We start from the raw sequence: 23,232 nt of genomic DNA on the forward strand, positions 1-23,232 counted from the left end.
ATAGCCTAGTATCCCTGTATATAGCCTCGTTATCCCAGTATATAGCCTAGTATCCCTGTATATAGCCTAGTATCCCTGTATATAGCCTCGTTATCCCTGTATATAGCCTCGTTATCCCTGTATATAGCCTCGTTATCCCTGTATATAGCCTAGTATCCCTGTATATAGCCTCGTTATCCCTGTATATAGCCTCGTTATCCCTGTATATGGCCTCGTTATCCCAGGATATAGCCTCGTTATCCCTGTATATAGCCTCGTTATCCCTGTATATAGCCTCGTTATACCAGTATATAGCCTCGTTATCCCTGTATATAGCCTCGTTATACCAGTATATAGCCTCGTTATCCCTGTATATAGCCTCGTTATACCAGTACATAACCTCGTTATACCAGTACATAACCTCGTTATACCAGTACATAACCTCGTTATCCCTGTATATAGCCTCGTTATCCCTGTATATAGCCTCGTTATACCAGTACATAACCTCGTTATACCAGTACATAACCTCGTTATACCAGTACATAACCTCGTTATACCAGTATATAGCCTCGTTATCCCTGTACATAACCTCGTTATACCAGTATATAGCCTCGTTAACCCAGGATATAGCCTCGTTGTCCTGTATATAACCTCGTTATCCCAGTATATAGCCTCGTTATCCCAGGATATAGCCTCGTTGTCCCTGTATATAGCCTCGTTATCCCTGTATATAGCCTCGTTATCCCAGTATATAACCTCGTTTACCAGTATATAGCCTCGTTAACCCAGGATATAGCCTCGTTGTCCCTGTATGTAGCCTCGTTATCCCAGGATATAGCCTCGTTGTCCCTGTATATAGCCTCGTTATACCAGTATATAGCCTCGTTATCCCTGTATATAGCCTAGTAATCCCTGTATATATGGAACGGCCTGTATATATGGAACGGTTTTATGGAACGGTCTGCCTACCCATGTCAGAGACGCAAACTCGGTCTCAACCTTTAAGTCTTTACTGAAGACTCATCTCTTCAGTGGGTCCTATGATTGAGTGTAGTCTGGCCCAGGAGTGGGAAGGTGAACGGAAAGGCTCTGGAGCAACGAACCGCCCTTGCTGTCTCTGCCTGTCCGGTTCCCCTCTTTCCACTGGGATTCTCTGCCTCTAACCCTATTACAGGGGCTGAGTCACTGGCTTGCTGGGGCTCTCTCATGCCGTCCCTGGAGGGGTGCGTCACCTGAGTGGGTTGATTCACTGTTGTGGTCATCCTGTCTGGGTTGGCGCCCCCCCCCCTTGGGTTGTGCCGTGGCGGAGATCTTTGTGGGCTATACTCAGCCTTGTCTCAGGATGGTAAGTTGGTGGTTGAAGATATCCCTCTAGTGGTGTGGGGGCTGTGCTTTGGCAAAGTGGGTGGGGTTATATCCTTCCTGTTTGGCCCTGTCCGGGGGTGTCCTCGGATGGGGCCACAGTGTCTCCTGACCCCTCCTGTCTCAGCCTCCAGTATTTATGCTGCAATAGTTTATGTGTCGGGGGCTGGGGTCAGTTTGTTATATCTGGAGTACTTCTCCTGTCCTATTCGGTGTCCTGTGTGAATCTAAGTGTGCGTTCTCTAATTCTCTCCTTCTCTCTTTCTTTCTCTCTCTCGGAGGACCTGAGCCCTAGGACCATGCCCCAGGACTACCTGACATGATGACTCCTTGCTGTCCCCCAGTCCACCTGGCCCATGCTGCTGTTCCAGTTTCAACTGACCTGAGCCCTAGGACCATGCCCCAGGACTACCTGACATGATGACTCCTTGCTGTCCCCAGTCCACCTGGCCATGCTGCTGCTCCAGTTTCAACTTCCACCTGACTGTGCTGCTGCTCCAGTTTCAACTGTTCTGCCTTATTATTATTCGACCATGCTGGTCATTTATGAACATTTGAACATCTTGGCCATGTTCTGTTATAATCTACACCCGGCACAGCCAGAAGAGGACTGCCACCCCACATAGCCTGGTTCCTCTCTAGGTTTCTTCCTAGGTATTGGCCTTTCTAGGGAGTTTTTCCTAGCCACCGTGCTTCTACACCTGCATTGCTTGCTGTTTGAGGTTTTAGGCTGGGTTTCTGTACAGCACTTGAGATATCAGCTGATGTACGAAGGGCTATATAAATAAAATTTGATTTGATTTAATTTGATATAGCCTCGTTATCCCTGTATATAGCCTCGTTATCCCTGTATATAGCCTCGTTATCCCAGTATGTAGCCTCGTTATCCCAGTATGTAGCCAAGTTATCCCTGTATATAGCCTCGTTATCCCTGTATATAGGCTCATTATCCCTGTATATAGCCTCGTTATCCATCTATATAGCATCTTTATCCCTTATATAGCCTCGTTATCCCTGTATATAGCCTCGTTATCCCAGTATATAGCCTCGTTATTCCCTGTATATAGCCTTGTTATCCCTGTATGTAGCCACGTTATCCCTGTATATAGCCACGTTATCCCTGTATATAGCCTCGTTATCCCTGTATATAGGCTCGTTATCCCTGTATATAGCCTCGTTATCCCTCTATATAGGCTCGTTATCCCTGTATATAGCCTCGTTATCCCTGTATATAGGCTCGTTATCCCTGTATATAGCCTCGTTATCCCTCTATATAGCCTCGTTATCCCTCTATATAGCCTCGTTATCCCTGTATATAGCCTCGTTATCCCTGTATATAGCCACGTTATCCCTGTATATAGCCACGTTATCCCTGTATATAGCCTCGTTATCCCTGTATCTAGCCTCGTTATCCCAGTATATAGCCTCGTTATTCCCTGTATATAGCCTCGTTATCCATCTATATAGCATCTTTATCCCTTATATAGCCTCGTTATCCCTGTATATAGCCTCGTTATCCCAGTATATAGCCTCGTTATTCCCTGTATATAGCCTTGTTATCCCTGTATGTAGCCACGTTATCCCTGTATATAGCCACGTTATCCCTGTATATAGCCTCGTTATCCCTGTATATAGGCTCGTTATCCCTGTATATAGCCTCGTTATCCCTCTATATAGGCTCGTTATCCCTGTATATAGCCTCGTTATCCCTGTATATAGGCTCGTTATCCCTGTATATAGCCTCGTTATCCCTCTATATAGCCTCGTTATCCCTCTATATAGCCTCGTTATCCCTGTATATAGCCTCGTTATCCCTGTATATAGCCACGTTATCCCTGTATATAGCCACGTTATCCCTGTATATAGCCTCGTTATCCCTGTATCTAGCCTCGTTATCCCAGTATATAGCCTCGTTATTCCCTGTATATAGCCTCGTTATCCCTGTATATAGCATCGTTATCCCTGTCTATAGCCTCGTTATCCCTGTATGTAGCCACGTTATCCCTGTATGTAGCCACGTTATTCCCTGTATGTAGCCTCATTATCCCTTTATGTAGCCACATTTAACCTGTATATAGCCTCGTTATCCCTGTATATAGGCTCGTTATCCCTGTATATAGCCTCGTTATCCCTGTATGTAGCCACGTTATCCCTGTATGTAGCCACGTTATCCCTGTATATAGCCACGTTATCCCTGTATATAGCCTCATTATCCTAGTATATAGCCTCGTTATCCTAGTATATAGCCTCGTTATTCCCTGTATATAGCCTCGTTATCCCTGTATATAGCCTCGTTATCCCTGTATATAGCCTCGTTATCCCAGTATATAGCCTCGTTATTCCCTGTATATAGCCTCGTTATCCCTGTATATAGCATCGTTATCCCTGTATATAGCCTCGTTATCCCTGTATATAGCCTCGTTATCCTTGTATATAGCCTCGTTATCCCTGTATATAGCCTCGTTATCCCAGTATATAGCCTCGTTATTCCCTGTATATAGCCTCGTTATCCCAGTATATAGCCTCGTTATCCCTGTATATAGCCTAGTAATCCCTGTATATAGCCTCGTTATCCCTGTATATAGCCTCGTTATCCCTGTATATAGCCACGTTATCCCTGTATATAGCCTCGTTATCCCTGTATATAGGCTCGTTATCCCAGTATATAGCCTCGTTATTCCCTGTATATAGCCTCGTTATCCCTGTATGTAGCCTCATTATCCCTTTATGTAGCCACATTTAACCTGTATATAGCCTCGTTATCCCTGTATATAGGCTCGTTATCCCTGTATATAGCCTCGTTATCCCTGTATGTAGCCACGTTATCCCTGTATGTAGCCACGTTATCCCTGTATATAGCCACGTTATCCCTGTATATAGCCTCGTTATCCTAGTATATAGCCTCGTTATCCTAGTATATAGCCTCGTTATTCCCTGTATATAGCCTCGTTATCCCTGTATATAGCATCGTTATCCCTGTATATAGCCTCGTTATCCCTGTATATAGCCTCGTTATCCCTGTATATAGCCTCGTTTTCCCTGTATATAGCCTCGTTATCCCTGTATGTAGCCACTTTATCCCTGTATATAGCCTCGTTATCCCTGTATATAGGCGCATTATCCCTGTATATAGCCTCGTTATCCCAGTATATAGCCTCGTTATCCCAGTATATAGCCTCTTTATTCCCTGTATATAGCCTCGTTATCCCTGTATGTAGCCACGTTATCCCTGTATATAGCCACGTTATCCCAGTATATAGCCTCGTTATCCCAGTATATAGCCTCATTATTCCCTGTATATAGCCTCGTTATCCCTCTATATAGCATCTTTATCCCTTATATAGCCTCATTTTCCAAGTCTATAGCCTCGTTATCCCTGTATATAGCCTCGTTATCCCTGTATATATCCTCGTTATCCCTGTATATAGCCTCGTTATCCCTGTATATAGCCTCGTTATCCCTGTATATAGCCTCGTTATCCCAGTATATAGCCTCGTTATTCCCTGTATATAGCCTCGCTATCCCTGTATGTAGCCACGTTATCCCTGTATATAGCCACGTTATCCCTGTATATAGCCTCGCTATCCCTGTATGTAGCCACGTTATCCCTGTATATAGCCACGTTATCCCTGTATATAGCCTCGTTATTCCCTGTATATAGCCTCGTTATCCCTGTATATAGCCACGTTATCCCAGTATATAGCCACATTATCCCTGTATATAGCCTCGTTATCCCTGTATATAGGCTCGTTATCCCTGTATATAGCCTCGTTATCCCTGTATATAGCCTCGTTATCCCTGTATATAGCCTCGTTATCCCTGTATATAGCCTCGTTATCCCTGTATATAGCCTCGTTATCCCTGTATATAGCCTCGCTATCCCTGTATGTAGCCATGTTATCCCTGTATATAGCCACGTTATCCCTGTATATAGCCTCGTTATTCCCTGTATATAGCCTCGTTATCCCTGTATATAGCCACGTTATCCCAGTATATAGCCACATTATCCCTGTATATAGCCTCGTTATCCCTGTATATAGGCTCGTTATCCCTGTATATAGCCTCGTTATCCCTGTATATAGCCTCGTTATCCCTGTATATAGCCTCGTTATCCCTGTATATAGCCTCGTTATCCCTGTATATAGCCTCGTTATCCCTGTATATAGCCTCGTTATCCCAGTATATAGCCTCGTTATTCCCTGTATTTAGCCTCGTTATCCCTGTATATAGCCTCGTTATCCCTGTATATAGTCTCGTTATCCCTGTATATAGGCTCGTTATCCCTGTATATAGCCTCGTTATCCCTGTATATAGCCTCGTTATCCTGTATTATAGCCTCGTTTATCCCAGTATATAGCCTCGTTATCCCAGTATATAGCCTCGTTATCCCAGTATATAGCCTCGTTATTCCCTGTATATAGCCTTGTTATTCCTGTATGTAGCCACATTATCCCTGTATATAGCCTCGTTATCCCTGTATATAGGCTTGTTATCCCTGTGTATAGCATCGTTATCCCTCTATATAGCATCTTTATCCCTTATATAGCCTCATTTTCCCAGTCTATAGGCTCGTTATCCCTGTATATAGCCTCGTTATCCCTGTATATAGCCTCGTTATCCCTGTATATAGCCTCGTTATCCCAGTATGTAGCCTCGTTATTCCCTGTATGTAGCCTCGTTATCCCTGTATATAGCCTCGTTATCCCAGTATGTAGCCTCGTTATTCCCTGTATGTAGCCTCGTTATCCCTGTATGTAGCCTCGTTATCCCTGTATATAGGCTCATTATATCCTGTATATAGCCTCGTTATCCCTGTATATAGCCTCGTTATCCCAGTATATAGCCTCGTTATTCCCTGTATATAGCCTCGTTATCCCTGTATATAGCCTCGTTATCCCTGTATATAGCCTCGTTATCCCTGTATATAGCCTCGTTATCCCTCTATATAGCATCTTTATCCCTTATATAGCCTCATTTTCCCAGTCTATAGGCTCGTTATCCCTGTATATAGCCTCGTTATCCCTGTATATAGCCTCGTTATCCCAGTATGTAGCCTCGTTATCCCAGTATGTAGCCTCGTTATCCCTGTATGTAGCCTCGTTATCCCTGTATGTAGCCACGTTATCCCTGTATATAGCCACGTTATCCCTGTATATAGCCTCGCTATCCCTGTATGTAGCCACGTTATCCCTATATATTGCCACGTTATCCCTGTATATAGCCTCATTATTCCCTGTATATAGCCTCGTTATCCCAGTATATAGCCTCGTTATCCCAGTATATAGCCTCGTTATTCCCTGTATATAGCCTCGTTATCCCTGTATATAGCCTCGTTATCCCTGTATATAGCCTCGTTATCCCTGTATATAGCCTCGTTATCCCTGTATATAGCCTCTTTATTCCCAGTATATAGCCTCGTTTTCCCTGTATATAGCCTCGTTATCCCTGTATATAGCCTCGTTATCCCAGTATATGGCCCCGTTATCCCAGTATATAGCCCCGTTATTCCCTGTATGTAGCCTCGTTATCCCTGTATGTAGCCTCGTTATCCCTGTATGTAGCCACGTTATCCCTGTATATAGCCTCGTTATCCCTGTATATTGCCTCGTTATCCGTGTATATAGCCTCGTTATCCCTGTACATAGCCTCGTTATCCCTGTATATAGCCTCGTTATCCCTGTATATAGCCTCGTTATCCCTGTATATAGCCTCGTTATCCCTGTATATAGCCTCGTTTATCCCTGTATATAGCCCTCGTTATCCCTGTATATAGCCTCGTTATCCCTGTATATAGCCTCGTTATCCCTGTATATAGCCTCGTATCCCTGTATATAGCCTCGTTATCCCGTGTATATAGCCTCGTTATCCCTGTATATAGCCTCGTTATCCCTGTATATAGCCTCGTTATCCCTGGTATATAGCCTCGTTTCCCTGTATATAGCCTCGTTATCCCTGTATATAGCCTCGTTATCCCTGTATATAGCCTCGTTATCCCTGTATATAGCCCTTATCCCTGTATATAGCCTCGTTATCCCTGTATATAGCCTCGTTATCCCTGTATATAGCCTCGTTATCCCTGTATATAGGCACGTTATCCCTGTATGTAGGCACGTTATCCCTGTATGTAGGCACGTTATCCCTGTATATAGCCTCGTTATCCCTGTATATAGCCTCGTTATCCCAGTATATAGCCTCGTTTTTCCCTGTTATAGCCTCGTTATCCCTGTATATAGCCTCGTTTATCCCTGTATATAGCCTCGTTATCCCTGTATTATAGCCTCGTTATCCTGTATATAGCCTCGTTATCCCCGTAGTATAGCTTCGTTATCCTGTATATAAGTTCTTACCCCGGTATATACCTAGTATCCGTTATATAGCCTCGTTATCCCTGTATATAGCCTCGTTATCCCTGTATATAGCCTCGTTTTCCCTGTATATAGCCTCGTTTTCCCTGTATATAGCCTCGTTATCCCTGTATATAGCCTCGTTATCCCAGTATATAGCCCCGTTATCCCAGTATATAGCCTCGTTATTCCCTGTATATAGCCTCGTTATCCCTGTATGTAGCCTCGTTATCCCTGTATATAGCCTCGTTATCCCTGTATATAGCCTCGTTATCCCTGTATATAGCCTCGTTATCCCTGTATATAGCCTCGTTATCCCTGTATATAGCCTCGTTATCCCTGTATATAGCCTCGTTATCCCTGTATATAGCCTCGTTATCCCTGTATATAGCCTCGTTATCCCTGTATATAGCCTCGTTATCCCAGTATATAGCCTCGTTATCCCTGTATATAGCCTCGTTATCCCAGTATATAGCCTCGTTATTCCCTGTATATAGCCTCGTTATCCCTGTATATAGCCTCGTATCCCTGTATAGCTCCCTGTATATAGCCTCGTTATCCCTGTATATAGCCTCGTTATCCGTATATAGCCTCGTTTTCCCTGTATATAGCTTCGTTATCCTTGTATATAAGTTCTTTACCCCGGTATATAGCCTAGTATCCCTGTATATAGCCTCGTTATCCCTGTATATAGCCTCGTTATCCCTGTATTATAGCCTCGTTTTCCCTGTATATAGCCTCGTTTTCCCTGTATATAGCCTCGTTATCCCTGTATATAGCCTCGTTATCCCAGTATTATAGCCCCGTTATCCCAGTATATAGCTCGTTATTTCCCTGTATATAGCCTCGTTATCCCTGTATGTAGCCTCGTTATCCCTGTATATAGCCTCGTTATCCCTGTATATAGCCTCGTTATCCCTGTATATAGGCCTCGTTATCCCTGTAATATAGCCTCGTTATCCCTGTATATAGCCTCGTTATCCCTGTATATAGCCTCGTTATCCCTGTATATTAGCCTCGTTATCCCTGTATATAGCCTCGTTATCCGTTGTATATAGCCTCGTTATCCCTGTATATAGCCTCGTTTATCCCTGTATATAGCCTCGTTATCCCTGTATATAGCCTCGTATCCCTGTATATAGCCTCGTTATCCCAGTATATAGGCCCGTTATCCCAGTATATAGCCTCGTTATTCCCTGTATTATAGCCTCGTATCCCTGTATGTAGCCTCGTTATCCCTGTATATAGCCTCGTTATCCCTGTATATGCCTCGTTATCCCTGTATATAGCCTCGTTATCCCTGTATATAGCCTCGTTATCCCGTGTATATAGCCTCGTTATCCCTGTATTATAGCCTCGTTATCCCTGTATATAGCCTCGTTATCCGTGTATATAGCCTCGTTATCCCTGTATATAGCCTCGTTATCCCTGTATATAGCCTCGTTATCCCTGTATATAGCCTCGTTATCCCAGTATATAGCCTCGTTATTCCCTGTATATAGCCTCGTTATCCCTGTATATAGCCTCGTTATCCCTGTATATAGCCTCGTTATCCCTGTATATAGCCTCGTTATCCCTGTATATAGCCTCGTTATCCCTGTATATAGCTTCGTTATCCTTGTATATAAGTTCTTTACCCCGGTATATAGCCTAGTATCCCTGTATATAGCCTCGTTATCCCTGTATATAGCCTCGTTATCCCTGTATATAGCCTCGTTATCCCTGTATATAGCCTCGTTATCCCTGTATATAGCCTAGTATCCCTGTATATAGCCTCGTTATCCCTGTATATAGCCTCGTTATCCCTGTATATAGCCTCGTTATCCCTGTATATAGCCTCGTTATCCCTGTATATAGCCTCGTTATCCCTGTATATAGCCTCGTTATCCCTGTATATAGCCTCGTTATCCCAGTATATAGCCTCGTTATCCCTGTATATAGCCTCGTTATCCCTGTATATAGCCTTGTTTTTGTTGCGAAATTTTATTGTGTTTCTTTTTATTAAATTTTTTACTTTAGTTTATTTAGTAAATATGAAGGATCGGAACATTTTCACCTAAAACCTATATCTAAATCTAACTACCTGTAGCTCAGGGCCTGAAGCAAGGATATGCATATTCTTGGTACCATTTGAAAGGAAACACTGTGAGGTTTATGGAAATGTGAAATGAATGTAGGTGAATATAACACATTATATCTGGTAAAAGAAAATGCAAAGAAAAAAAATGTGTTTTTAAAAACTATTTTTTTATCATAATCTTTAAAATGCAAGAGAAAGGCCATAATATAATATTGCAGTTTAGACAATTTTATTTCTGGCCACTAGATGGCAGCAGTGTATGTGCAAAGTTTCAGACTGATCCAATGAAGCATTGCAGTACTGTACCTCAGAAAATGCTGTATCAAGTCTGCCCAAATGTGCCGAATTGGTCACCTATTATTCGTTATGTTCTCTATAGTTATGTTCTTTAAAATGTATCAAGTAATAAAAAATGTAAGATCACACACTCCCAGGAAGGTCATACATGATGGAAAATTAGCTTCCCTACAGAAACGTTTCCGCACATCCTGGCGCAGTGGATTGTCGGGGTCAAAAACAGCAGGGGTTCAAACTAGAACCCAGTTCCTACATTTGAATATAAAAATGTATCTTATCAAACAAATCTATGCTACATTTTCTCTCCTCTCCTCTCCTCTCCTCTCCTCTCCTCATGCTAATCATATTAGCCTACGTTACCTCAACCTCATGCTAATCATATTAGCATACGTTAGCTCAACCGTCCCGGTGGAGGGACACTGATCCCGCAGAGGTTTTCACTCTATTTCTTCAACTCCATTGCCGGTTAGGGGCTTGTAAGTGTGTGACAAACACGATTTGATTAGATTTGAGAGAGAGAGTGCAGACAGACATTTTACCCTGCAAGACGGTGAGAGAGAGGGCTATCTGTCTGTCTGTCTGTCTGTGTCCCTTTCTTCTCTCTCTCTCCTGTTGTATCCCTCCCAACCCTCCCTCCTAAACAGCAACGGACATACCTCCCTCCCTCCACCCCCGCTCCTAAACAGCAACGGACATACCCTCCCTCCCTCCACCCCCGCTCCTAAACAGCAACGGACATACCTCCCTCCCTCCACCCCCGCTCCTAAACAGCATCGGACATACCTCCCTCCCTCCACCTCCGCTCCTAAACAGCAACAGACATACCTCCCTCCCTCCACCCCCGCTCCTAAACAGCAACGGACATACCTCCTTCCCTCCACCCCCGCTCCTAAACAGCAACGGACATACTTCCTCCCTCCACCCCCGCTCCTAAACAGCAACGGACATACCTCCCTCCCTCCACCCCCGCTCCTAAACAGCAACGGACATACCTCCCTCCCTCCACCCCCGCTCCTAAACAGCAACGGACATACCTCCCTCCCTCCACCCCCGCTCCTAAACAGCAACGGACATACCTCCCTCCCTCCACCCCCGCTCCTAAACAGCATAACAACAGACAGGCCTCTCTGTTCACATACTGCAGCTCCACCAACATATTTTATGAACAGGTAACAGAGAGGAGACCCAGCCAGGTATCAGAGAGGAGACCCAGCCAGGTAACAGAGAGGAGACCCAGCCAGGTAACAGAGAGGAGGAGACCCAGCCAGGTTACAGAGAGGAGACCCAGCCAGGTTACAGAGAGGAGACCCAGCCAGGTAACAGAGAGGAGACCCAGCCAGGTAACAGAGAGGAGACCCAGCCAGGTTACAGAGAGGAGACCCAGCCAGGTAACAGAGAGGAGACCCAGCCAGGTAACAGAGAGGAGGAGACCCAGCCAGGTTACAGAGAGGAGACCCAGCCAGGTAACAGAGAGGAGACCCAGCCAGGTTACAGAGAGGAGACCCAGCCAGGTTACAGAGAGGAGACCAGGCCAGGTTACAGAGAGGAGACCCAGCCAGGTTACAGAGAGGAGACCCAGCCAGGTTACAGAGAGGAGACCCAGCCAGGTTACAGAGAGGAGACCCAGCCAGGTAACAGAGAGGAGACACAGCCAGGTTACAGAGAGGAGACCCAGCCAGGTTACAGAGAGGAGGAGACCCAGCCAGGTAACAGAGAGGAGACCCAGCCAGGTTACAGAGAGGAGACCCAGCCAGGTTACAGAGAGGAGGAGACCCAGCCAGGTTACAGAGAGGAGGAGACCCAGCCAGGTAACAGAGAGGAAGAGACCCAGCCAGGTTACAGAGAGGAGACCCAGCCAGGTTACAGAGAGGAGACCCAGCCAGGTAACAGAGAGGAGATCCAGCCAGGTTACAGAGAGGAGGAGACCCAGCCAGGTAACAGAAAGGAGGAGACCCAGCCAGGTAACAGAGAGGAGGAGACCCAGCCAGGTAACAGAGAGGAGACCCATCCAGGTAACAGAGAGGAGACCCAGCCAGGTAACAGAGAGGAGATCCAGCCAGGTTACAGAGAGGAGGAGACCCAGCCAGGTAACAGAAAGGAGGAGACCCAGCCAGGTAACAGAGAGGAGGAGACCCAGCCAGGTAACAGAGAGGAGACCCATCCAGGTAACAGAGAGGAGACCCAGCCAGGTAACAGAGAGGAGATCCAGCCAGGTTACAGAGAGGAGGAGACCCAGCCAGGTAACAGAAAGGAGGAGACCCAGCCAGGTAACAGAGAGGAGGAGACCCAGCCAGGTTACAGAGAGGAGACCCAGCCAGGTAACAGAGAGGAGATCCAGCCAGGTTACAGAGAGGAGGAGACCCAGCCAGGTAACAGAAAGGAGGAGACCCAGCCAGGTAACAGAGAGGAGGAGACCCAGCCAGGTAACAGAGAGGAGACCCATCCAGGTAACAGAGAGGAGACCCAGCCAGGTAACAGAGAGGAGATCCAGCCAGGTTACAGAGAGGAGGAGACCCAGCCAGGTAACAGAAAGGAGGAGACCCAGCCAGGTAACAGAGAGGAGGAGACCCAGCCAGGTGACAGAGAGGAGGGAGACCCAGCCAGGTAACAGAAAGGAGGAGACCCAGCCAGGTAACAGAGAGGAGGAGACCCAGCCAGGTAACAGAGAGGAGACCCATCCAGGTAACAGAGAGGAGACCCAGCCAGGTAACAGAGAGGAGACCCAGCCAGGTAACAGAGAGGAAACCCAGCCAGGCTACAGAGAGGAGGAGACCCAGCCAGGTAACAGAAAGGAGGAGACCCAGCCAGGTTACAGAGAGGAGACCCAGCCAGGTAACAGAGAGGAGACCCAGCCAGGTTACAGAGAGGAGACCCAGCCAGGTTACAGAGAGGAGACCCAGCCAGGTTACAGAGAGGAGGAGACCCAGCCAGGTTACAGAGAGGAGGAGACCCAGCCAGGAAACAGAAAGGAGGAGACCCAGCCAGGTCACAGAGAGGAGGAGACCCAGCCAGGTTACAGAGAGGAGACCCAGCCAGGTTACAGAGAGGAGATCCAGCCAGGTTACAGAGAGGAGGAGACCCAGCCAGGAAACAGAAAGGAGGAGACCCAGCCAGGTAACAGAGAGGAGGAGACCCAGCCAGGTAACAGAGAGGAGACCCATCCAGGTAACAGAGAGGAGACCCAGCCAGGTAATTGAGAGGAGGAGACCCAGCCAGGTTACAGAGAGGAGGAGACCCAGCCAGGTAACAGAGATGAGGAGACCCAGCCAGGTAACAGAGAGGAGGAGACCCATCCAGGTTACAGAGAGGAGGAGACCCAGCCAGGTAACAGAGAGGAGGAGACCCAGCCAGGTAACAGAGAGGAGGAGACCCATCCAGTTAACAGAGAGGAGACCCAGCCAGGTAACAGAGAGGAGGAGACCCAGCCAGGTAACATAGAGGAGGAGACCCAGCCAGGTAACAGAGAGGAGGAGACCCAGCCAGGTTAAAGAGAGGAGGAGACCCAGCCAGGTTACAGAGAGGAGACCCAGCCAGGTTACAGAGAGGAGACCCAGCCAGGTTACAGAGAGGAGACCCAGCCAGGTTACAGAGAGGAGGAGACCCAGCCAGGTTACAGAGAGGAGGAGACCCAGCCAGGAAACAGAAAGGAGGAGACCCAGCCAGGTCACAGAGAGGAGGAGACCCAGCCAGGTTACAGAGAGGAGACCCAGCCAGGTTACAGAGAGGAGATCCAGCCAGGTTACAGAGAGGAGGAGACCCAGCCAGGAAACAGAAAGGAGGAGACCCAGCCAGGTAACAGAGAGGAGGAGACCCAGCCAGGTAACAGAGAGGAGACCCATCCAGGTAACAGAGAGGAGACCCAGCCAGGTAATTGAGAGGAGGAGACCCAGCCAGGTTACAGAGAGGAGGAGACCCAGCCAGGTAACAGAGATGAGGAGACCCAGCCAGGTAACAGAGAGGAGGAGACCCATCCAGGTTACAGAGAGGAGGAGACCCAGCCAGGTAACAGAGAGGAGGAGACCCAGCCAGGTAACAGAGAGGAGGAGACCCATCCAGTTAACAGAGAGGAGACCCAGCCAGGTAACAGAGAGGAGGAGACCCAGCCAGGTAACATAGAGGAGGAGACCCAGCCAGGTAACAGAGAGGAGGAGACCCAGCCAGGTTAAAGAGAGGAGGAGACCCAGCCAGGTTACAGAGAGGAGACCCAGCCAGGTTACAGAGAGGAGACCCAGCCAGGTAACAGAGAGGAGACCCAGCCAGGTTACAGAGAGGAGACCCAGCCAGGTTACAGAGAGGAGGAGACCCAGCCAGGTAACAGAGAGGAGACCCAGCCAGGTTACAGAGAGGAGACCCAGCCAGTTAACAGAGAGGAGACCCAGCCAGGTAACAGAGAGGAGGAGACCCAGCCAGGTAACATAGAGGAGGAGACCCAGCCAGGTAACAGAGAGGAGGAGACCCAGCCAGGTTAAAGAGAGGAGGAGACCCAGCCAGGTTACAGAGAGGAGACCCAGCCAGGTTACAGAGAGGAGACCCAGCCAGGTTACAGAGAGGAGACCCAGCCAGGTAACAGAGAGGAGACCCAGCCAGGTTACAGAGAGGAGACCCAGCCAGGTTACAGAGAGGAGGAGACCCAGCCAGGTAACAGAGAGGAGACCCAGCCAGGTTACAGAGAGGAGACCCAGCCAGGTTACAGAGAGGAGGAGACCCAGCCAGGTTACAGAGAGGAGGAGACCCAGCCAGGTAACAGAGAGGAAGAGACCCAGCCAGGTTACAGAGAGGAGACCCAGCCAGGTTACAGAGAGGAGGAGACCCAGCCAGGTTACAGAGAGGAGGAGACCCAGCCAGGGTAACAGAGAGGAAGAGACCCAGCCAGGTTACAGAGAGGAGACCCAGCCAGGTTACAGAGAGGAGACCCAGCCAGGTAACAGAGAGGAGATCCAGCCAGGTTACAGAGAGGAGGAGACCCAGCCAGGTAACAGAGAGGAGGAGACCCAGCCAGGTGACAGAGAGGAGGAGACCCAGCCAGGTAACAGAAAGGAGGAGACCCAGCCAGGTAACAGAGAGGAGGAGACCCAGCCAGGTAACAGAGAGGAGACCCATCCAGGTAACATAGAGGAGACCCAGCCAGGTAACAGAGAGGAGACCCAGCCAGGTAACAGAGAGGAAACCCAGCCAGGCTACAGAGAGGAGGAGACCCAGCCAGGTAACAGAAAGGAGGAGACCCAGCCAGGTTACAGAGAGGAGACCCAGCCAGGTAACAGAGAGGAGACCCAGCCAGGTTACAGAGAGGAGACCCAGCCAGGTTACAGAGAGGAGACCCAGCCAGGTTACAGAGAGGAGGAGACCCAGCCAGGTTACAGAGAGGAGGAGACCCAGCCAGGAAACAGAAAGGAGGAGACCCAGCCAGGTCACAGAGAGGAGGAGACCCAGCCAGGTTACAGAGAGGAGACCCAGCCAGGTTACAGAGAGGAGATCCAGCCAGGTTACAGAGAGGAGGAGACCCAGCCAGGAAACAGAAAGGAGGAGACCCAGCCAGGTAACAGAGAGGAGGAGACCCAGCCAGGTAACAGAGAGGAGACCCATCCAGGTAACAGAGAGGAGACCCAGCCAGGTAATTGAGAGGAGGAGACCCAGCCAGGTTACAGAGAGGAGGAGACCCAGCCAGGTAACAGAGATGAGGAGACCCAGCCAGGTAACAGAGAGGAGGAGACCCATCCAGGTTACAGAGAGGAGGAGACCCAGCCAGGTAACAGAGAGGAGGAGACCCAGCCAGGTAACAGAGAGGAGGAGACCCATCCAGTTAACAGAGAGCAGACCCAGCCAGGTAACAGAGAGGAGGAGACCCAGCCAGGTAACATAGAGGAGGAGACCCAGCCAGGTAACAGAGAGGAGGAGACCCAGCCAGGTTAAAGAGAGGAGGAGACCCAGCCAGGTTACAGAGAGGAGACCCAGCCAGGTTACAGAGAGGAGACCCAGCCAGGTTACAGAGAGGAGACCCAGCCAGGTAACAGAGAGGAGACCCAGCCAGGTTACAGAGATGAGACCCAGCCAGGTTACAGAGAGGAGGAGACCCAGCCAGGTAACAGAGAGGAGACCCAGCCAGGTTACAGAGAGGAGACCCAGCCAGTTAACAGAGAGGAGACCCAGCCAGGTAACAGAGAGGAGGAGACCCAGCCAGGTAACATAGAGGAGGAGACCCAGCCAGGTAACAGAGAGGAGGAGACCCAGCCAGGTTAAAGAGAGGAGGAGACCCAGCCAGGTTACAGAGAGGAGACCCAGCCAGGTTACAGAGAGGAGACCCAGCCAGGTTACAGAGAGGAGACCCAGCCAGGTAACAGAGAGGAGACCCAGCCAGGTTACAGAGAGGAGACCCAGCCAGGTTACAGAGAGGAGGAGACCCAGCCAGGTAACAGAGAGGAGACCCAGCCAGGTTACAGAGAGGAGACCCAGCCAGGTTACAGAGAGGAGGAGACCCAGCCAGGTTACAGAGAGGAGGAGACCCAGCCAGGTAACAGAGAGGAAGAGACCCAGCCAGGTTACAGAGAGGAGACCCAGCCAGGTTACAGAGAGGAGATCCAGCCAGGTTACAGAGAGGAGGAGACCCAGCCAGGTAACAGAAAGGAGGAGACCCAGCCAGGTAACAGAGAGGAGGAGACCCAGCCAGGTAACAGAGAGGAGACCCATCCAGGTAACAGAGAGGAGACCCAGCCAGGTAACAGAGAGGAGATCCAGCCAGGTTACAGAGAGGAGGAGACCCAGCCAGGTAACAGAAAGGAGGAGACGCAGCCAGGTAACAGAGAGGAGGAGACCCAGCCAGGTGACAGAGAGGAGGAGACCCAGCCAGGTAACAGAAAGGAGGAGACCCAGCCAGGTAACAGAGAGGAGGAGACCCAGCCAGGTAACAGAGAGGAGACCCATCCAGGTAACAGAGAGGAGACCCAGCCAGGTAACAGAGAGGAGACCCAGCCAGGTAACAGAGAGGAAACCCAGCCAGGCTACAGAGAGGAGGAGACCCAGCCAGGTAACAGAAAGGAGGAGACCCAGCCAGGTTACAGAGAGGAGACCCAGCCAGGTAACAGAGAGGAGGAGACCCAGCCAGGTAACAGAGAGGAGACCCAGCCAGGTAACAGAGAGGAGACCCATCCAGTTAACAGAGAGGAGACCCAGCCAGGTAACAGAGAGGAGGAGACCCAGCCAGGTAACATAGAGGAGGAGACCCAGCCAGGTAACAGAGAGGAGGAGACCCAGCCAGGTAACAGAGAGGAGGAGACCCAGCCAGGTTAAAGAGAGGAGGAGACCCAGCCAGGTAACAGAGAGGAGACCCAGCCAGGTAACAGAGAGGAGGAGACCCATCCAGGTAACAGAGAGGAGACCCATCCAGGTAACAGAGAGGAGACCCTGCCAGGTAACTTATAGGAGACCCAGCCAGGTAACAGAGAGGAGGAGACCCAGCCAGGTAACAGATAAGAGACCCAGCCAGGTAACAGAGAGGAGGAGACCCAGCCAGGTAACAGAGAGGAGGAGACCCAGCCAGGTAACAGAGAGGAGGAGACCAGCCAGGTAACAGATAGGAGAACCAGCCAGGTTACAGAGAGGAGACCCAGCCAGGTAACAGAGAGGAGGAGACCCAGCCAGGTAACAGAGAGGAGACCCAGCCAGGTTACAGAGAGGAGACCCAGCCAGGTTACAGAGAGGAGACCCAGCCAGGTTACAGAGAGGAGACCCAGCCAGGTAACAGAGAGGAGGAGACCCAGCCAGGTTACAGAGATGAGACCCAGCCAGGTACCAGAAAGGAGGAGACCCAGCCAGGTAACAGAGAGGAGGAGACCCAGCCAGGTAACAGAGAGGAGGAGACCCAGCCAGGTAACAGATAAGAGACCCAGCCAGGTAACAGAGAGGAGGAGACCCAGCCAGGTAACAGAGAGGAGGAGACCCAGCCAGGTAACAGAGAGGAGACCCAGCCAGGTTACAGAGAGGAGACCCAGCCAGGTTACAGAGAGGAGACCCAGCCAGGTTACAGAGAGGAGACCCAGCCAGGTTACAGAGAGGAGACCCAGCCAGGTTACAGAGAGGAGACCCAGCCAGGTTACAGAGAGGAGACCCAGCCAGGTTACAGAGAGGAGACCCAGCCAGGTTACAGAGAGGAGACCCAGCCAGGTTACAGAGAGGAGACCCAGCCAGGTAACAGAGAGGAGGAGACCCAGCCAGGTTACAGAGATGAGACCCAGCCAGGTACCAGAAAGGAGGAGACCCAGCCAGGTAACAGAGAGGAGGATACCCATCCAGGTAACAGAGAGGAGGATACCCATCCAGGTAACAGAGAGGAGGATACCCATCCAGGTAACAGAGAGGAGGATACCCATCCAGGTAACAGAGAGGAGACCCATCCAGGTAACAGAGAGGAGACCCATCCAGGTAACAGAGAGGAGACCCAGCCAGGTAACAGATAGGAGACCCAGCCAGGTAACAGAGAGGAGGAGACCCAGCCAGGTAACAGAATGGAGGAGACCCAGCCAGGTAACAGAGAGGAGGAGATCCAGCCAGGTAACAGAGAGGAGGAGACCCAGCCAGGTAACAGAGAGGAGACCCATCCAGGTAACAGAGAGGAGACCCAGCCAGGTTACAGAGAGGAGGAGACCCAGCCAGGTAACATAGAGGAGGAGACCCAGCCAGGTAACAGAGAGGAGGAGACCCAGCCAGGTTACAGAGAGGAGGAGACCCAGCCAGGTAACAGAGATGAGGAGACCCAGCCAGGTAACAGAGAGGAGACCCATCCAGGTAACAAAGAGGAGACCCAGCTAGGTTACAGAGAGGAGGAGACCCAGCCAGGTAACATAGAGGAGTAGACCCAGCCAGGTAACAGAGAGGAGGAGACCCATCCAGGTAAAAGAGAGGAGACCCTGCCAGGTAACTTATAGGAGACCCAGCCAGGTTACAGATAAGAGACCCAGCCAGGTAACAGAGAGGAGGAGACCCATCCAGGTAACAGAGAGGAGACCCATCCAGGTAACAGAGAGGAGACCCTGCCAGGTAACTTATAGGAGACCCAGCCAGGTAACAGAGAGGAGGAGACCCAGCCAGGTAACAGATAAGAGACCCAGCCAGGTAACAGAGAGGAGGAGACCCAGCCAGGTAACAGAGAGGAGGAGACCCAGCCAGGTAACAGAGAGGAGGAGACCCAGCCAGGTAACAGAGAGGAGGAGACCAGCCAGGTAACAGAGAGGAGACCCAGCCAGGTAACAGAGAGGAGACCCAGCCAGGTTACAGAGAGGAGACCCAGCCAGGTTACAGAGAGGAGGCCCAGCCAGGTTACAGAGAGGAGACCCAGCCAGGTAACAGAGAGGAGGAGACCCAGCCAGGTTACAGAGATGAGACCCAGCCAGGTACCAGAAAGGAGGAGACCCAGCCAGGTAACAGAGACGAGACCCAGCCAGGTACCAGAAAGGAGGAGACCCAGCCAGGTAACAGAGAGGAGGAGACCCAGCCAGGTAACAGAGAGGAGGAGACCCAGCCAGGTAACAGAGAGGAGACCCAGCCAGGTAACAGAGAGAAAGAGACCCAGCCAGGTTACAGAGAGGAGACGCAGCCAGGTTACAGAGAGGAGACCCAGCCAGGTAACAGAGAGGAGATCCAGCCAGGTTACAGAGAGGAGGAGACCCAGCCAGGTAACAGAAAGGAGGAGACCCAGCCAGGTAACAGAGAGGAGGATACCCATCCAGGTAACAGAGAGGAGGATACCCATCCAGGTAACAGAGAGGAGGATACCCATCCAGGTAACAGAGAGGAGGATACCCATCCAGGTAACAGAGAGGAGACCCATCCAGGTAACAGAGAGGAGACCCATCCAGGTAACAGAGAGGAGACCCAGCCAGGTAACAGATAGGAGACCCAGCCAGGTAACAGAGAGGAGGAGACCCAGCCAGGTAACAGAATGGAGGAGACCCAGCCAGGTAACAGAGAGGAGGAGATCCAGCCAGGTAACAGAGAGGAGGAGACCCAGCCAGGTAACAGAGAGGAGACCCATCCAGGTAACAGAGAGGAGACCCAGCCAGGTTACAGAGAGGAGGAGACCCAGCCAGGTAACATAGAGGAGGAGACCCAGCCAGGTAACAGAGAGGAGGAGACCCAGCCAGGTTACAGAGAGGAGGAGACCCAGCCAGGTAACAGAGATGAGGAGACCCAGCCAGGTAACAGAGAGGAGACCCATCCAGGTAACAAAGAGGAGACCCAGCTAGGTTACAGAGAGGAGGAGACCCAGCCAGGTAACATAGAGGAGTAGACCCAGCCAGGTAACAGAGAGGAGGAGACCCATCCAGGTAAAAGAGAGGAGACCCTGCCAGGTAACTTATAGGAGACCCAGCCAGGTTACAGATAAGAGACCCAGCCAGGTAACAGAGAGGAGGAGACCCATCCAGGTAACAGAGAGGAGACCCATCCAGGTAACAGAGAGGAGACCCTGCCAGGTAACTTATAGGAGACCCAGCCAGGTAACAGAGAGGAGGAGACCCAGCCAGGTAACAGATAAGAGACCCAGCCAGGTAACAGAGAGGAGGAGACCCAGCCAGGTAACAGAGAGGAGGAGACCCAGCCAGGTAACAGAGAGGAGGAGACCCAGCCAGGTAACAGAGAGGAGGAGACCAGCCAGGTAACAGAGAGGAGACCCAGCCAGGTAACAGAGAGGAGACCCAGCCAGGTTACAGAGAGGAGACCCAGCCAGGTTACAGAGAGGAGGCCCAGCCAGGTTACAGAGAGGAGACCCAGCCAGGTAACAGAGAGGAGGAGACCCAGCCAGGTTACAGAGATGAGACCCAGCCAGGTACCAGAAAGGAGGAGACCCAGCCAGGTAACAGAGACGAGACCCAGCCAGGTACCAGAAAGGAGGAGACCCAGCCAGGTAACAGAGAGGAGGAGACCCAGCCAGGTAACAGAGAGGAGGAGACCCAGCCAGGTAACAGAGAGGAGACCCAGCCAGGTAACAGAGAGAAAGAGACCCAGCCAGGTTACAGAGAGGAGACGCAGCCAGGTTACAGAGAGGAGACCCAGCCAGGTAACAGAGAGGAGATCCAGCCAGGTTACAGAGAGGAGGAGACCCAGCCAGGTAACAGAAAGGAGGAGACCCAGCCAGGTAACAGAGAGGAGGAGAACCAGCCAGGTAACAGAGAGGAGACCCAGCCAGGTTACAGAGAGGAGGAGACCCAGCCAGGTAATTGAGAGGAGGATACCCATCCAGGTAACAGAGAGGAGACCCATCCAGGTAACAGAGAGGAGACCCATCCAGGTAACAGAGAGGAGACCCATCCAGGTAACAGAGAGGAGACCCATCCAGGTAACAGAGAGGAGACCCAGCCAGGTAACAGAGAGGAGACCCAGCCAGGTAACAGAGAGGAGGAGACCCAGCCAGGTAACAGAGAGGAGGAGACCCAGCCAGGTAACAGAGAGGAGGAGACCCAGCCAGGTAACAGAGAGGAGGAGACCCAGCCAGGTAATTGAGAGGAGGATACCCATCCAGGTAACAGAGAGGAGACCCATCCAGGTAACAGAGAGGAGACCCATCCAGGTAACAGAGAGGAGACCCATCCAGGTAACAGAGAGGAGACCCATCCAGGTAACAGAGAGGAGACCCAGCCAGGTAACAGAGAGGAGACCCAGCCAGGTAACAGAGAGGAGGAGACCCAGCCAGGTAACAGAGAGGAGGAGACCCAGCCAGGTAACAGAGAGGAGGAGACCCAGCCAGGTAACAGAGAGGAGGAGACCCAGCCAGGTAACAGAGAGGAGGAGACCCAGCCAGGTAACATAGAGGAGACCCAGCCAGGTTACAGAGAGGAGGAGACCCAGCCAGGTTACAGAGAGGAGGAGACCCAGCCAGGTAACATAGAGGAGGAGACCCAGCCAGGTAACAGAGAGGAGGAGACCCAGCCAGGTAACAGAGATGAGGAGACCCATCCAGGTAACAGAGAGGAGGAGACCCATCCAGGTAACAGAGAGGAGACCCTGCCAGGTTACAGAGAGGAGGAGACCCAGCCAGGTAACAGAGAAGAGACCCAGCCAGGTAACAGAGAGGAGGAGACCCAGCCAGGTAACAGAGAGGAGGAGACCCAGCCAGGTAACAGAGAGGAGGAGACCCAGCCAGGTTACAGAGAGGAGACCCAGCCAGGTAACAGAGAGGAGACCCAGCCAGGTAACAGAGAGGAGCCCCAGCCAGGTAACAGAGAGGAGACCCAGCCAGGTTACAGAGAGGAGACCCAGCCAGGTTACAGAGAGGAGACCCAGCCAGGTAACAGAGAGGAGGAGACCCAGCCAGGTAACAGAGAGGAGACCCAGCCAGGTAACAGAGAGGAGGAGACCCAGCCAGGTTACAGAGAGGAGAAGTCACAAATTCAAATTTTGTGAATCACTAGTCCACAGCAACATAGAAATCACAATGAGATGACACATCTATGATACTGCTACTGTACTGAGATCACACATCTATGATACTAAAACTACTACTGTACTGAGATGACACATCTAAGATACTACTACTGTACTGAGATGACACATCTATGATACTACTACTGTTCTGAGATGAGATATCTATGATACTACTACTGTACTGAGATGACACATCTATGATACTACTACTGTACTGAGATGACACATCTATGATACTACTACTGCAATGAGATGACTACTATGTGTGCATCAACCCAGCACCTCATCCACCTACACATGTAGGCTATAGATGTCAAGATGACAATGTGTCTCTTGCATCTTCCTTCCATTTTTAAGTTTCTGTACAGGTCTCGTGACTCAGTCAGACGTATAGTCTGCGTTCGTACTGTATGACAATGTAGTACGTGGTTTTTCTTTAGCTCCTTTAGTTACCATGGAGGAGGTCATTGCTACTCCTGCTCCACACTGTGCCCAGCGGAGTGAGTCAGCTGGACGTGACCACAGTCATCCCTGAGTAATCTGATTAAATAAAAGGCTCAAATGGGTGATCTTTCAGAACCAAACTGTGTGATCAGATGATGTGGCTGGTGGCACAGGGCCGTTTATTTTGAATTAAGGATTGACTTTAATGTGGTGTGAAACAGCGCTGGGACGGCACTATATCCATCTGAACTAGATTTAAAAAGAGATCAGCGGTCTAAAAGGCAATATTCAGGCTTTAATTCCACGGTGTGACAA

This window comes from Oncorhynchus kisutch, linkage group LG25, assembly GCF_002021735.2.
Source record: "Oncorhynchus kisutch isolate 150728-3 linkage group LG25, Okis_V2, whole genome shotgun sequence".
In the NCBI taxonomy this organism is placed as follows: domain Eukaryota; kingdom Metazoa; phylum Chordata; class Actinopteri; order Salmoniformes; family Salmonidae; genus Oncorhynchus; species Oncorhynchus kisutch.